Below are 13,332 nucleotides of genomic sequence, written 5' to 3'. Positions count from 1 at the left end.
CCTGTGAAGTCATTCATTGGTCCACTTTGAAAACAAAGGCAATCAATAAAAGGTAGCATGGTGGATAGAATGCCAGGGCTGAAGTTAGGAAGAGTCATCTTCCTGAGTTCAAATCTTTCCTCAGACACTTACTAGCTGTGCGACCTTTGGCAAGTCTTTTAACCCTTTTTGCCTCTTTTCCTCTTTATAAAAAGAGCTGAAGAAGGAAATTCCACTATCTGCCAAGATAACCTCAAATGAGTTCATGAAGTCAAATATGACTGAAATGACTGAACAACAACAACAATATGGAAATTAGGTTTTCTGGACCAGGTTTATTTGCTATGTTTTTTTTATTGTTTTTCATTGTTCAAATAAAGATAATTCCAAAAATATTAGAGGGAGGGAACTTCCGCTTCCAGGAGCCAAGATGGCAGAGCAAAAAAGCAAGTTTTTCTTACCCTCCCTTACCAACCTCTGAAAGCCCAGAAAATATTGCCCCAGGAAAAACCCTGGAACAGCTGAACCAGAAGAAAGATGGGGTCCAGAAGTCCAGTAGCCTAGGTATCTTCAGGGATTAATGGGAAAGTCCCCTCTTGCCCTGGGGGAAGGTGAGTAGTACTGAATGGGAGGCAACCCAGAAAGTAAGTGGAAAGCCCCACCTCAGCATACCAGGAGGAGATCCTGGAACCCAGGTGGTGGAACAGGCAAAGACCAACACCTGGACCCCTGAGTGCCTCAGTGAGGGTGGGGGAATCAATGGAAACCAGCTCAGAAAACCACCAGGTGCCTCAGCATTCTACAGCAGTCTCCCAGTGCCTCAGAAAAATTCTGTGAAGCATTCCAAGGGGCCCCAGGCAGACAAACATCCAGCAACATCCATCTGAAAGGAGATGAAGAAAGTGAAAGGAAAGGAAAAGTAGGCAACATCCAGGGGCCAGATTACCCAATCCTATGCCTAGAGTTCTAGTGTTGATAATTCTAGCCCAACACCAGGTAAGCTGACAGAAGCCTACAGCCTCCAACTCCCAACATCAGAGGCCCCAGCACACAGAGCCAGTGAGCAGGCCCAAGGCTCCAAACACAAGAAGCTTGGGTCAGTGTCCTCTGATCCCCAACAGGAAATAACAATCACTTTAAAGGTCAAGAAATAAGCATATACCATGAGCAAAAAAAAAAAAAAGAAAAAAGGACCATAGATTCATATGATGAGAACAGAGAAGATCAAGGCAGAAATTATGAAGACAACATTGTCAACAAACCCACATCTGGAACCTCAAAAGAGAATATAAACTGTTCTGAAGCCCAAAAACCCTTCTTAGAAGAGCTCAAGAAGGATTTTAAAAGTCCAGTGAGAGAGGTAGAAGAGTCCTTAAAAAATACAGTTGGCCAACTGGAAAAATGTACACTGAAGAAAACAAGTCCCTAAAAAATACAATTGGCCAAATGGGGAAGGAGGTACAAAATCTAATGGAAGAAAGCAATTTGTTAAAAATTAGAATCAGGCAAATGGAAGCTAATGACTCTATGAGAGAACACGAATCAGTCAAACAGAAACAAAAGAATTAAAAAAAAATAGATAAAAATACAAAATACCTCATTGGTAAAAACCACTAACCTGGAAAATCAGTCCAGGAGAGACAATTTAAAAATTATTGGTCTACCTGAAAATCACAATGATAAAAAGAGCCTGGACAGTATCTTTCAGAAAATCATAAGGGAAAACTGCCCTGAGGTTCTAGAACCAAAGGGTAAAATAGCCATAGAAAGAATCCACTGATCATCTCCTGAAAAGAGAGCCCAAATTGAAAATGCCAAGGAATATAATAGCCAAATTCCAAAATTACCAGCTCAAAGAGAAAATACTGCAAGCAGCCAGAAAGAAACAGTTTAAATATCATGGAACCACAGTAAGGATTACACAGGACCTTGCAGCTTCTACATTAAAAGACCATAGGACATGGAGCATGATATTCTGTAAGGCAAAGGAGCTTGGATTACAAACAAGGAACAACTATCCAGCAAAAAATGAACATGATCTTTCAGGGGAGGGGATGGATATTCATTGAAATAGAGGACACTCAAACCTTCTTGATAAAAGGACCAGAGCTCATCAGAAAATTTGATCTTCAAATGCAAGACTCAAGAGAGGCATAAAAAGGTAAATGGAACAAGAAGAATATGTTGTTAATAAGTGCAAACTATTTACATCCCTACAAGGGAAGATGACACTTGTAACTCCTGAGAACTGTATAGTTATTACACCATGTTAAAGGAGTATATACAAAGGGAGTGGATATAAGTTGACTTTGATGTAATGATGAAAAAAAAATCTAATCAAGTGGGTTAAATGGATCCAAGTAAGTCAATTAATCTGATCTAAGAAAATGTACTGAGAGAAAAGGAAAGGAGGAGGCAGACAAGGGTAATTTACATTATATGAAAAGGCACAAAAATCTATTACAGCAGAGGGAAAGAAAGGACTGAGATGAGCATTGTTTGAACCTTACTGTCATCAGATTTATCTCAAGAAAGGAATAACATAATCAGCTAGGTATAGAAATCTAACTTGCCCTATAGGCAGTAGGAGGGAAAGGGGGAAATAAAAGGGAGGGGGAATAGAAGAGAGAGAAGAAGTAGCAAGGGTAAAGGGGAAGAAAAGGGAAGGGGCTATTAGAAGGGAGGCAGGATGAGAGGTGGTAGTCAAAGCAAAACACTAGTGAGGAGGGAAAAGGATAAAGGAGGAAAAAAGCATAAACAGAGGGGGAAAAGAATGGAGAGAAAGACACAGATAGTAATCATAACTGTGAATGTGAATGGGTTGAACTCTAACATAAAATGGAAGCAGATAGCAGAATGGATTAAAACCATAATCCTACAGTATGTTCTTTACAGGAAATACATTTGAAAAAGAGCAACACACTTAAAATAAAGATAAAAGGCTGGAGCAGAATGTATTATGCTCAGCTGAAGTAAAAAAAAAAAAAGCAGGGGTAGCAATCCTCATCTCAGACAAAGCAAAAACCAAAAATAAATCTTATCAAAAGAGATAAGGAAGGAAACTACATCCTGCTAAAAGGCACCATAGACAGTGAAGTAATATCATTACTAAATATATATGCACCAAATGGTATAGCATCCAAATTCTTAAAGGAGAAGTTCAGGGAGTTACAGGAAGAAATAGACAGCAAAACTATAATAGTGAGGGACCTCCCCCTCTGTGAACTAGATAAATCTCACCATAAAATACATAAAAAAGAAGTTAAGGAGGTGAATAAAATATTAGCAAGGAGTAGTTTACCTATCAGATTTATGGAGAATAGAAGAATTCATGACCAAACAGGAGATAGAGAACATTATGAAAAGCAAAATGGATAACTTTGATTACATTAAATTAAAAAGGTTTTGCACAAACAAAGCCAAGGAAACCAAGATTAGAAGGAAAGTAGAAAATTGGGAAAAAATTTTTACAACCAGTCTCTCTGATAAGGGCCTCATTTCTAAAATACATAGAGATTTAGGTCAAATTTATAAGAATACAAGTCATTTCCCAATTGATAAATGGTCAAAGGATATGAACAGGCAGTTCTCAGATGAAGAAATTAAAGCCATTTATAGTCATGTGAAAAAAATGCTCTAAATCACTATTGATTAGAGAAATGCAAATCAAAACAACTCTGAGGTACCACATCACACCTATCAGATTGGCCAACATGACAAAACAGGAAAATGATAAATGTTGGAGAAGATGTGGGAAAATTGGAACATTAATGCATTGTTGGTGGAGTTGTGAACCAATCCAACCATTTTGGAGAGCGATTTGGAACTATGTTCAAAGGGCTATAAAAATGTACATACTCTTTGACCCGGCAATCACACTTCTAGGGCTATGTCCCAAAGAGATCATACAAATTGGCAAAGGGCCCACATGTACAAAATTATTAATATCAGCTCTTTTTGTGGTGACTTTTAGCAAATGACTTCATTTTTTTTTTTCACCATGAAAAGTAATGCCTTAGCTGAGAGTATGGTAAGAGGGGTGTCACTGGAGGATTGAGGAAAGACATAATGATTTTCAATAGCTGTTTCAGTGAGTGGAATAAAAATTAGAGCCAAGATGGCAGAGTAAAAGCAGTTAGTTGCCTTGAGCTCTCCCCTAAACCCCTCCAAATGCTTATTAAAAGTTACTCTAATTCTAGAGTAGCAGAACCCACAAAAGATGGTCAAATCAGAAGGTAAAATAGAACTTGAAAGAATCCACCAATCATCTCCTGAAAGAGATCCCAAGGGGAAAATTCCTTGGAATATTATAGACAAATTCCAGAGTTCCCCTGTCAAGGAGAAAATATTACAAGCAGCCAGAAAGAAACAATTCAAGTATTGTGGAAACACAATCAGGATAACACAAGATTTAGCAGCTTCTACATTAAAGTATCAGAGGGTTTGGGATATGATATTCCACAGGGCAAAGGAACTAGGATTACAACCAAGAAACACCTACCCAGAAAAAAACTGAGGGTAATCAATAAGGGGAAAAAAATTGACATTCAATGACATAGAGGAATTTAAAGCATTCTTGAGAAGCCAGAGCTAAATAGAAAAAAATGACTTTCAAATACAAAACTTAAGAGAAGCACGAAAAGGTAAACAGGAAAGAGAAATAATAAGGGACTTATTAAAGTTGAACTGTTTACATTGCTACATGGAAAGATGATATTTGTAATTCATGAGTCTTTTCTAATTATTAGGGTAGTTGGAGTAAATCTGTGTATGTACATGTATATGTTTATGTATATGTGTATATAGACAGAGGGCACAGAGTGAGTTGAATATGAAGGGATGATATCTAAAAAAGAAAATTAAAGGGTGAGAGAAGAATGCACTGGGAGAAGGAGAAAAGGAGAGGTAGAATGGGGTAAATTATCTCACATAAAAGAGACAAGAAAAAAACTTTTACAATGGAGGGAAATGGTGGGGAGATGAAAAGGAATGAGTGAATTTTACTCTCATCAGATTTGGCTTAAGGAGGGAATAATATACATACCCAATTGGGTATGGAAATCTATCTTACCCTACAGGAAAGTAGGGGGGAAGAGGATAAGAGAAGGATGGCAGATTGGGGTAGTGGGTAATCTGAAGCAAACACTTTTGAAGAGGGACAGGGACAAAAGAAATAATAGAATAAATGGTGGCCAGGATAGGATGGAGGGAAATAAAGTTAGTCTTTCACATCATGCCAATTATGGAAGTGTTTTGCATAACTGCACATGTATAGCCTATGTTGAATTGCTTGCCTTCTCAATGAAGGTGGGTGGAGAGGGAGGAGAGGAGAGAATTTGGAACACAAAGTTTTAGAAATGAATGTTAGAAATTGTTTCTGCATGCCACTGGGAAATAAGATATACAGGCTGTATAGAAATCTATCTTACCCTACAGGAAAATAGAAGGGGAAAGGGAAAAGAGAAAAGGGGAGGTGTTATAGAAGGAAGAACAGATTGGGTGAAGGAGGAATCAGAATCCAGGCTGTCATGGGGTGGATGGAGGGGAGGGATAGGGAGAAAACTTGGAACTCAAAATCTTGTAGAAGTAAATGTTGAAAATTAAAAAAATAATAAAGAAATTGGGAAAAAAGGAAATTATTTAGAGAGATATTAAATGATTGTTTTGCTGCTATGAGGGCCCAGTATCAGTAAAGCATATAGGCAAAGTTCTCCAGTGGGACCTTCCTAACATCAGGAGAAAATAAAGGAAGCCTTCAGCTAATTAAATGGCAATCCTGTGATAAACTTTTTGGATCACAAGTGCAAGAGTCACACAGGTATGATTGTGTATTGATCTGCATCACTGTCCAGAACTTCAAGTCAGTGTGATCACAAAAACAACTGTGTATTTGAGTAGTAGAAGCTGGAGAGAAGAAAGGGGAAATCATTAATTTTATTATTTTATAATCTAGGGAAACTAGCCTTATGAAATTTCACAACATTTGGCCATATGAAATGGTACATATTGAGGGAACTGAAAGTAGAGAGTCTAGAGAAGATAAAATTTGTGTATGTCTTGGCTGTCTTCAAGTATTTGAAGAGCACTCAATTGAAGAGGGGTTACTTTTTTGAACTTGTCCCTCAGAGGGGGGAGAAAAAAACAACAACAACTTGGAATAATGATTAAAAATTGCAGAGGGAAATATTTCAGCTTAATGCAAATAAACATTTCCTAACAAATATAGCTATCTAAAAGTGGACCCTTGAAAAGTAACTAGTCCCTTAAGTGGTCTTCAGGCAAAGAATAAATGAGCATATGCTGGATATGTTGTAGAGAAGAATTTTTTTCAGGTATAGGTAGACTAGATGGTCTTTGTAGAGACCTACACCCTAATGTTCTTTTTATGTTTGTGCTTCTTAACTGAAATTGTATGGTTGTGATTTTAATAGAAAAATAATGTTGATGATAAAGGAGAATAATCATTTTTCCTTGTATTCTTTCTTTGTTCAACCACATCAGGACTCTTACTTTCAGTCCTGATTATCTCTTTTGGTGAAGGACATTGACCCAAAATTTGGAAAAACAAGAATTGTGTAAGACTTGAAACTCTGCCACTTAGTATGTATTTAAAAAGGGGTGGTAGTGTTGATTTACTTGCAAAAGATAAGTTTAAGGAAGACAAGATAACTCTTTGAGCTATGATGTGGATGAGAGAAAAATTAATTATTTTAATATTTGATTCCTATTTGAGCTTGGTTTCTAACTGGCTGAGTGGCCTTGATTATGAGATTATTTTATTACAGTAGGATTATGATAGGATTTAGAGTCAGAGGACCTGGGTTTGAATTATGACTTAGTAACTCATTATTTGTGTGAGCTTGAATAAGCTATCTAACTTCACTGGGTAAGAGTTTGTCATTTATAAAATGAGGAAGTTATGGTCTCTTGCTTCCCTTTCAACTCTGAATCTTTGATCCTGTGATCCTATGAGTCACTTCAGCTCATGAGACTCAGTCTTTTCATCTATAGAAAATCACTAATTAATACTTGCGCTATTGAGAATGATTGTCGTGAGTAGTTTGTGAATTACAAAAGGCTATGTTTCTGTATAAAATACTGTGCATGTATACACACGTTTATATGCATATATAGTGTTATATATCCTGTATTATATGTAACACAGTTTATAAGTTTAATAATGTATACTCTATAAGATATAGTATATCTGTATGTAATAATATAAAGTTCCACATACATGTATATAAAGTGATATGTTATATGCATATATAAAACATAATATAAATGCAATGACATTATTTATCCCTCATGTGATTTTGTTTTTGGATAAAAATATCCCAATGTTCTATATCCTGTGCAGAATTAGAACTAAGCCAGCCTCAGCCATTGGAGGTCTATCTAGACCCCCATCAGGTGCTACTACTGCTACCCCATCTCCCAGCAATTTCTTTATATATAGTTGATTTTTTTTAAATCTGCAAAAGGTTTGGGGGTTTGCATTCACTGAATTAGTCCTGGACCCAAAATCTCCATCATACTTTAGAGACATGGCCATCTTCATAAATATTCTATTTCCTCTTCAGTTAATCTGGGCAATTTATATATTTTTTTTGTAAATATTCATCCTTTTCTCTTAGATTGTCAGATTTATTGGCATATAATTGGACAAAACATCTCCTAATAACTGCTTTAATTTCTTCTTCATTGGTAATTAATTCACCACTTTCATTTTTAATGATGGTAATAGGGTTTTCTTCTTTTCTTTTTTAAATCAAATTAACCAATGACTTATTTAGTTTATTTTATTTTTACATAAAACCAGCTTCTAGTTTTATTTATTAGTTAAATGGTTTTCTTACTTTCAATTTTGGTAAGCTCTCATTTGATTTTCAGCATTTCTAATTTGGTACTTATGTGGGGATTTTTAATTTGTTATTTTTCTAGTTTTTTTAGGTGCAGTCCCAATTCATTGATCTGATCCTTCTCTATTTTATTAATGTAAAGCTAGCATTTAAAGATATAAAATTTCTCCTAATTACTGCTTTGGCTGCATCCCATAATTTTTTTATGTTCCTTCATTATTGTTATTGTTTTAATGAAATTATTTATTGTTTCAATGATTTGTTCTTTGACATACTCATTCTTTAGGATTAGATTTAGTTTCCAATTAATTTAATCTGTTTCTATGACCCTTTATTGAATATAATTTTATTGCATTATGATCTGAAAAAGATGCATTTAATATTTTTGCTTTTCTGCATTTGGTTGTGATGTGTTCATGCCCTACCATATGGTAAATTTTAGTGCAGGGACCATGTTCAGCTATGTAAAAGGGTATATTCCTTTCTATTTCCATTCAATTTTCTCCAGAAGGCTTTCCTATCTAACTTTTCTAAAATTCTATTCACCTCTTTAACTTCTTCCTTGCTTTTTTTTTGTTATATTCATCTACTTCTGAGAGGCGAAAGTTGATGTCTTCACTAGTATTGTTTTACTATTTCTTTCTGTGACTTATTTAATTTCTCCTTTAAAATGTTTGATGCCTACAATTTGGTGCATATATATCTAGTGTTGATATTATTTTATTGTCTATGATACCTTTTAGCAATATATAATTTCCTTCTTTATCTCTTTGAATCAGATGTATTTTTGTTTTTGCTGAGATTATGATTGCTACCCCTGCTTTTTTATAACTTCAGTCAAAGCATAATATATTCATCTCTGACCCCTTACATTCACTCTTTGTGTGTCTCTGTGCTTTAAAAGTGTTTTTTATAAACAACTTATTGTAGGATTCTGATTTTTAATACATTCTACCATCTGCTTCTATTTTATGGATGAGTTCATCCCATTCTCATTTACAGTTTTAATAACAATATTTAACTTCTGACCACCACCTCCCCCAACCTACCTTCTCTTCTACCACTCTTTCTCTTCTCTTATCCTTGTTCCTTTTCACTTCCCTATAAGGTAATATATTTCCAAGTGAATGTGTATGTTATTCTCTCTTTGAGCCAGTTCTGATGAGAGTAAGTTTGCATCCAACTATTTAGTTCATACTTTAGAACTGAAGAGCCACTGGGACATCCTGCAGCAATTATTCTCTTAAGTGATTCAACTTGTGTTACAAACTCTTAAGAGGGCAAAAGTAAAATGTGTTTGTTTTATTATATAGAAAGGAACATATCTTATTTTTAAGAACCGGAGAAAATACATTCTTTTATAATGAATGACAGGAGAGATGAGTCTCCTTTATTTAGGAAATCTAGTATGTAAGTATTAGAAATGAAATTTATTTCACATGAATATATTCAATTTTGCTTCTCTTTAGGTTGTGTATTATGCCTCCTTAGCAGAAACATTGAGGCTATTTTCAAAAGCTAATAAGCTTAAAGAGAAAAAAATAGCATTGTTCACTTTTAAAATGCCTTAAAAACCAGAAATAATATTTAAGGTAGCTTGCAAAGAATCTCATTTAATAAAACATTTAAAAACCCAAGAATACAAAAAAAAAGCTGATTTAATATGCTTAGAGATTCTTTATGCTTTTAGTATTTTACAAACTCTGTGTTGGTTAATACATTGTCTTAAATTTTAGTGGGACCTTATTTTTGGTGGGACTAAGTTTAATTTCCTGACTAATAATGCTATTGTGACTTCAGTGACAGTGGAATCTACATCAAGAAAAAATGCACAAAAATACAGTTTAAGATCATGTAACTCTCTGTCATCTGAATGTACAGAATGCATAATCTATAACTTGACAAGATCATTTGTTTCATCTTTTTATAGGTAATGATATTAAGAGTAATAAATGGGAGGGTCCAAAATACAGAGCTATCATTCAAATGAGGTAAATTCTACTGAAGTTATGGCAACAATGATGAGGGCAGAGATAAAGTTATTTGTCACTAGATATTCAAAGATGAAATATTCGTGCATGATTTTTTTATAATGGCCCCTTCCCTCCTTTCTATTAGATGGTCTATTATCATTAATCATAACTTCTCATTTCTCCATTCATTCATTTATCATGTCATGTCCACATCATGACAGTAATTTTTGGTTTTATCTTACATGATTTTTCCTATTATCTAATGTACATTCCTTATGATAACCTTTATTATTCATATGTCTGCTCTGTTGAATAATTTTCAGGACATTTTGCTATATTTTTCTCATTAGAAATGCATTTGATATGTTAAATGAATTGATTTAAAAAATATAAATTTTCCCCACAAAATTCATATCACTAGTGAGGGGAAAATGGTTATGAATTTAATTAATAATTAAAGTTTTTAACTGAGCAGAATATTTTAGTGTGGTGGGTAAGTTATTCTCCTTTAGTGAGTATCAGTTCTTTATTTTTGTTCTGTTCATCATCATTATTAGCAGCAACTGTAGCAAGAGTATTTATTAAGTGCTTATCAGGACAATGCCTCAAGAGATAAATAAAATAAGTAAAATTACCTTGTTTCTGATGCTGCAAAAACTAGCTTAAAGCTTTAGAGAGGCTACTCCTAGTATAAAAAAAAAACAAAAAACAAAAACAAAAGCAAAGACATGAGAGCATGTATGTGCAACTACATATGTAGTTATATGCACATATGCACATCTGTATAGGTTTGTATACATATACATGTATACATTTCCATGTATACACAAACATTTAATTAAACTTATAGATAAAAAAAAGTTTTATTATCACAGATTCAGCATCTCAGACCTGGGAACTCGGAGGTCATCTAGTTCAACCCATATCTGAATAAGAATGCATTCAAGAAACTTCAATATGAATGGTAACCTGACCTTTATTAGGAAACCTACAATGAAAGGGAAACTACTATCTCCTGAGACAATTTCATTTTGGGATAGCTTAAATTTTCAGAATATTTTCCTGCTAACAATCCTAAATTTGTGTCTTTGTATCTTCTACTTCTTACTTTTCAATCTGCTAAGCAGAACAAATCTAATTTGTCCTACAAGTGATATGCTTACACATATGAAAAGATAGCAATTATATCTCCCTGTAAGTATTCTTTTATTCAAGGTGAATATAACAAAGTTCTTCAAGAATTTCTTATTCAGCATGAATTTGAGGATCTTTTCCCTTCCTGGGTGAAATTTTGTGTTTATGGAATGGATTTTTACAGATGAGATGTCAGGGATAGTTTCTCACTGAGTATCAATATTACTGAAATGAGACCAAAATAAGATCCTTGAAATATTATGTTGGGATGTGTGTGTATGTGTGTGTATGTGTGAGTTATTGGTGAAAGGTTCCCAAATTTATTTGGCCTACCACCCCCCCCCTTTGTTATTTGTTTTTGGCAAGGCAATCAAGGTTAAGTGACTTGCCCAGGGTTACACAGCTAGTAAGTGTCAAGTATCCAAAGCTGGATTTGAACTCAGGTCCTCCTGATTCCAATGCCAGGGTTCTATCCACTGCACCCCCTAGCTGCCCCTACCATCCCCTTTTAAAAAATACTCAGGGCCCCCCTGGGGTTAGATTAGGTTAACCCTTATTTTTATTCCACATCCTCCTATTGCACTCATGGCTACTACCATCCCCTGGATCATTCCAGTCCCCCAGGTATCACCCACTTTGAGAACATATGTTACTCTCTTTACCAATGTAGACACCTTCAATGTCACCTAAAGTCTTAGAGAGTTGCTTAGAACACTGAGAACTTGAGTCATTCATACAGTCATTATGTATCAGAGTTGGGGATTGAATACAGGTCATCCTGGGTTCCTTGGTTGGAGGCCATCTCTCTCTATCCACTATGCAATTTGCTGCTGCATATACATAAATACATACACAAATGTGTAATTCACAACATAGCATATACATGTATTTAATATGTCAATATGAGTATATTTTGTATTTAAATATAGGGAAACTGAGCCATAATGCATATTTGTTTCCAGAGTTTTCTTTTTCTTAATGGGAGTATTTTAGAGGGAGATAAATTGAATTATTTTAATTTTTTTTAGGAAAAGAAACATTCAGATAGGTTAATGATTTGCCATGGTACTTGTATTCAAAACCAAAAATAGGCATATCTGGAAAGTCATTTAACATCTTTGAGTCTCAGTTTCCTTTTATATAAACTATATAGTACCTTCTTCAGAGTTGTAAGCACATAATGAGATCATGTATATAAAATGATTTTTAAAATTGTAAACACTACATAAATGATATTGTAGGCTACGGTCTGACCTGTATAAATTCCAAGTGTGGCATCAAGTCTTAGGGAATAAATGTATTTCAAGAGGGAAATTTCTAGGCTATGGTGAGGATATAATTGGAAAAGAAAATGCCCAAGATCACAAGTCACTGGAATCTCAGGAATTCTAAGGGCCCTCTACATCAGTAATTGGAGCATGAAGGTTTGTTTGTTTCACATAACAGAAATTATTGAACTGGCGAGGTGATATGTTAAGCTCTACACATGTGAAGTTTCTTCAAGCCCTTCTGTTTGAGTTTGCCACCAACTGAGCATCTCCATGAAGGAAAAGGAGACAAGCAATGGTCTTGAAATTCAAATGACCAAAAACTGAACAAGAGCCAAACCAGAAAAAGCACTAGCACTAGCAGCAACACTAGGATTATCACATGTATCTCTATCTATCTGTCTGTCTATCTATCTCTCTCTCTATCTATTATCTATCTGCAATGTAAACCTATTGGTATGACCCCCTTCCTTGTCCTTATTAATGATTTCTGCACAAATGCCAACCATTACTCTTATTTTTCATAGAAAAACTGTCAGGATGGAAGCAAAATAAATTGACTGCAAGGCTTCATTTGTATATGCTCTGTTCTAATTAGATTGTTGTTACACCTTCATTTTGTAAGAGGACCAATGACATCATGGGGTGATATTTTGACTTGCACAGGAATTGGATTTAAGTGAGTGAGAGTTGAAGAAAGTCATCAGCTTCACTTTCCCAGAGTCATGTAAGTTTAGCAGCAAGACAAAAGGCAAGATGATAATGGATGGTCCAGGTAATAGTGGATGACCTTGTCATCTTTGTTTCCTGACCAAGCCATAAGTACTCCACAACACCTGCTTCAGTCACTTTCATGGCCAACAGAACAAATTTTTTCTCATCCACCCATTCTGCCAGGGGAAGTCTCCACATGCTTTGGGTAGATCTCCCCATAACTCACCGATGTATTTGAGGAGTATTTGTTACCATCAATTTGGTTTAGCCCATCTACCAAGATGGTTTACTGAGGTACTGCCATTGTACCTGCTACAGCTTCTTGGAGCCATGGGTGAGAGTTGGGAGACAGGTGGACACTAAAGTTTGATGAACAGCCTTGAAAAAGCATTGGCAAGTCCA

This window comes from Vombatus ursinus, unplaced genomic scaffold (genome assembly GCF_900497805.2).
Source record: "Vombatus ursinus unplaced genomic scaffold, bare-nosed wombat genome assembly UNPS02012179.1, whole genome shotgun sequence".
NCBI lineage: Eukaryota > Metazoa > Chordata > Mammalia > Diprotodontia > Vombatidae > Vombatus > Vombatus ursinus.
This window is presented reverse-complemented; position numbering follows the sequence as displayed.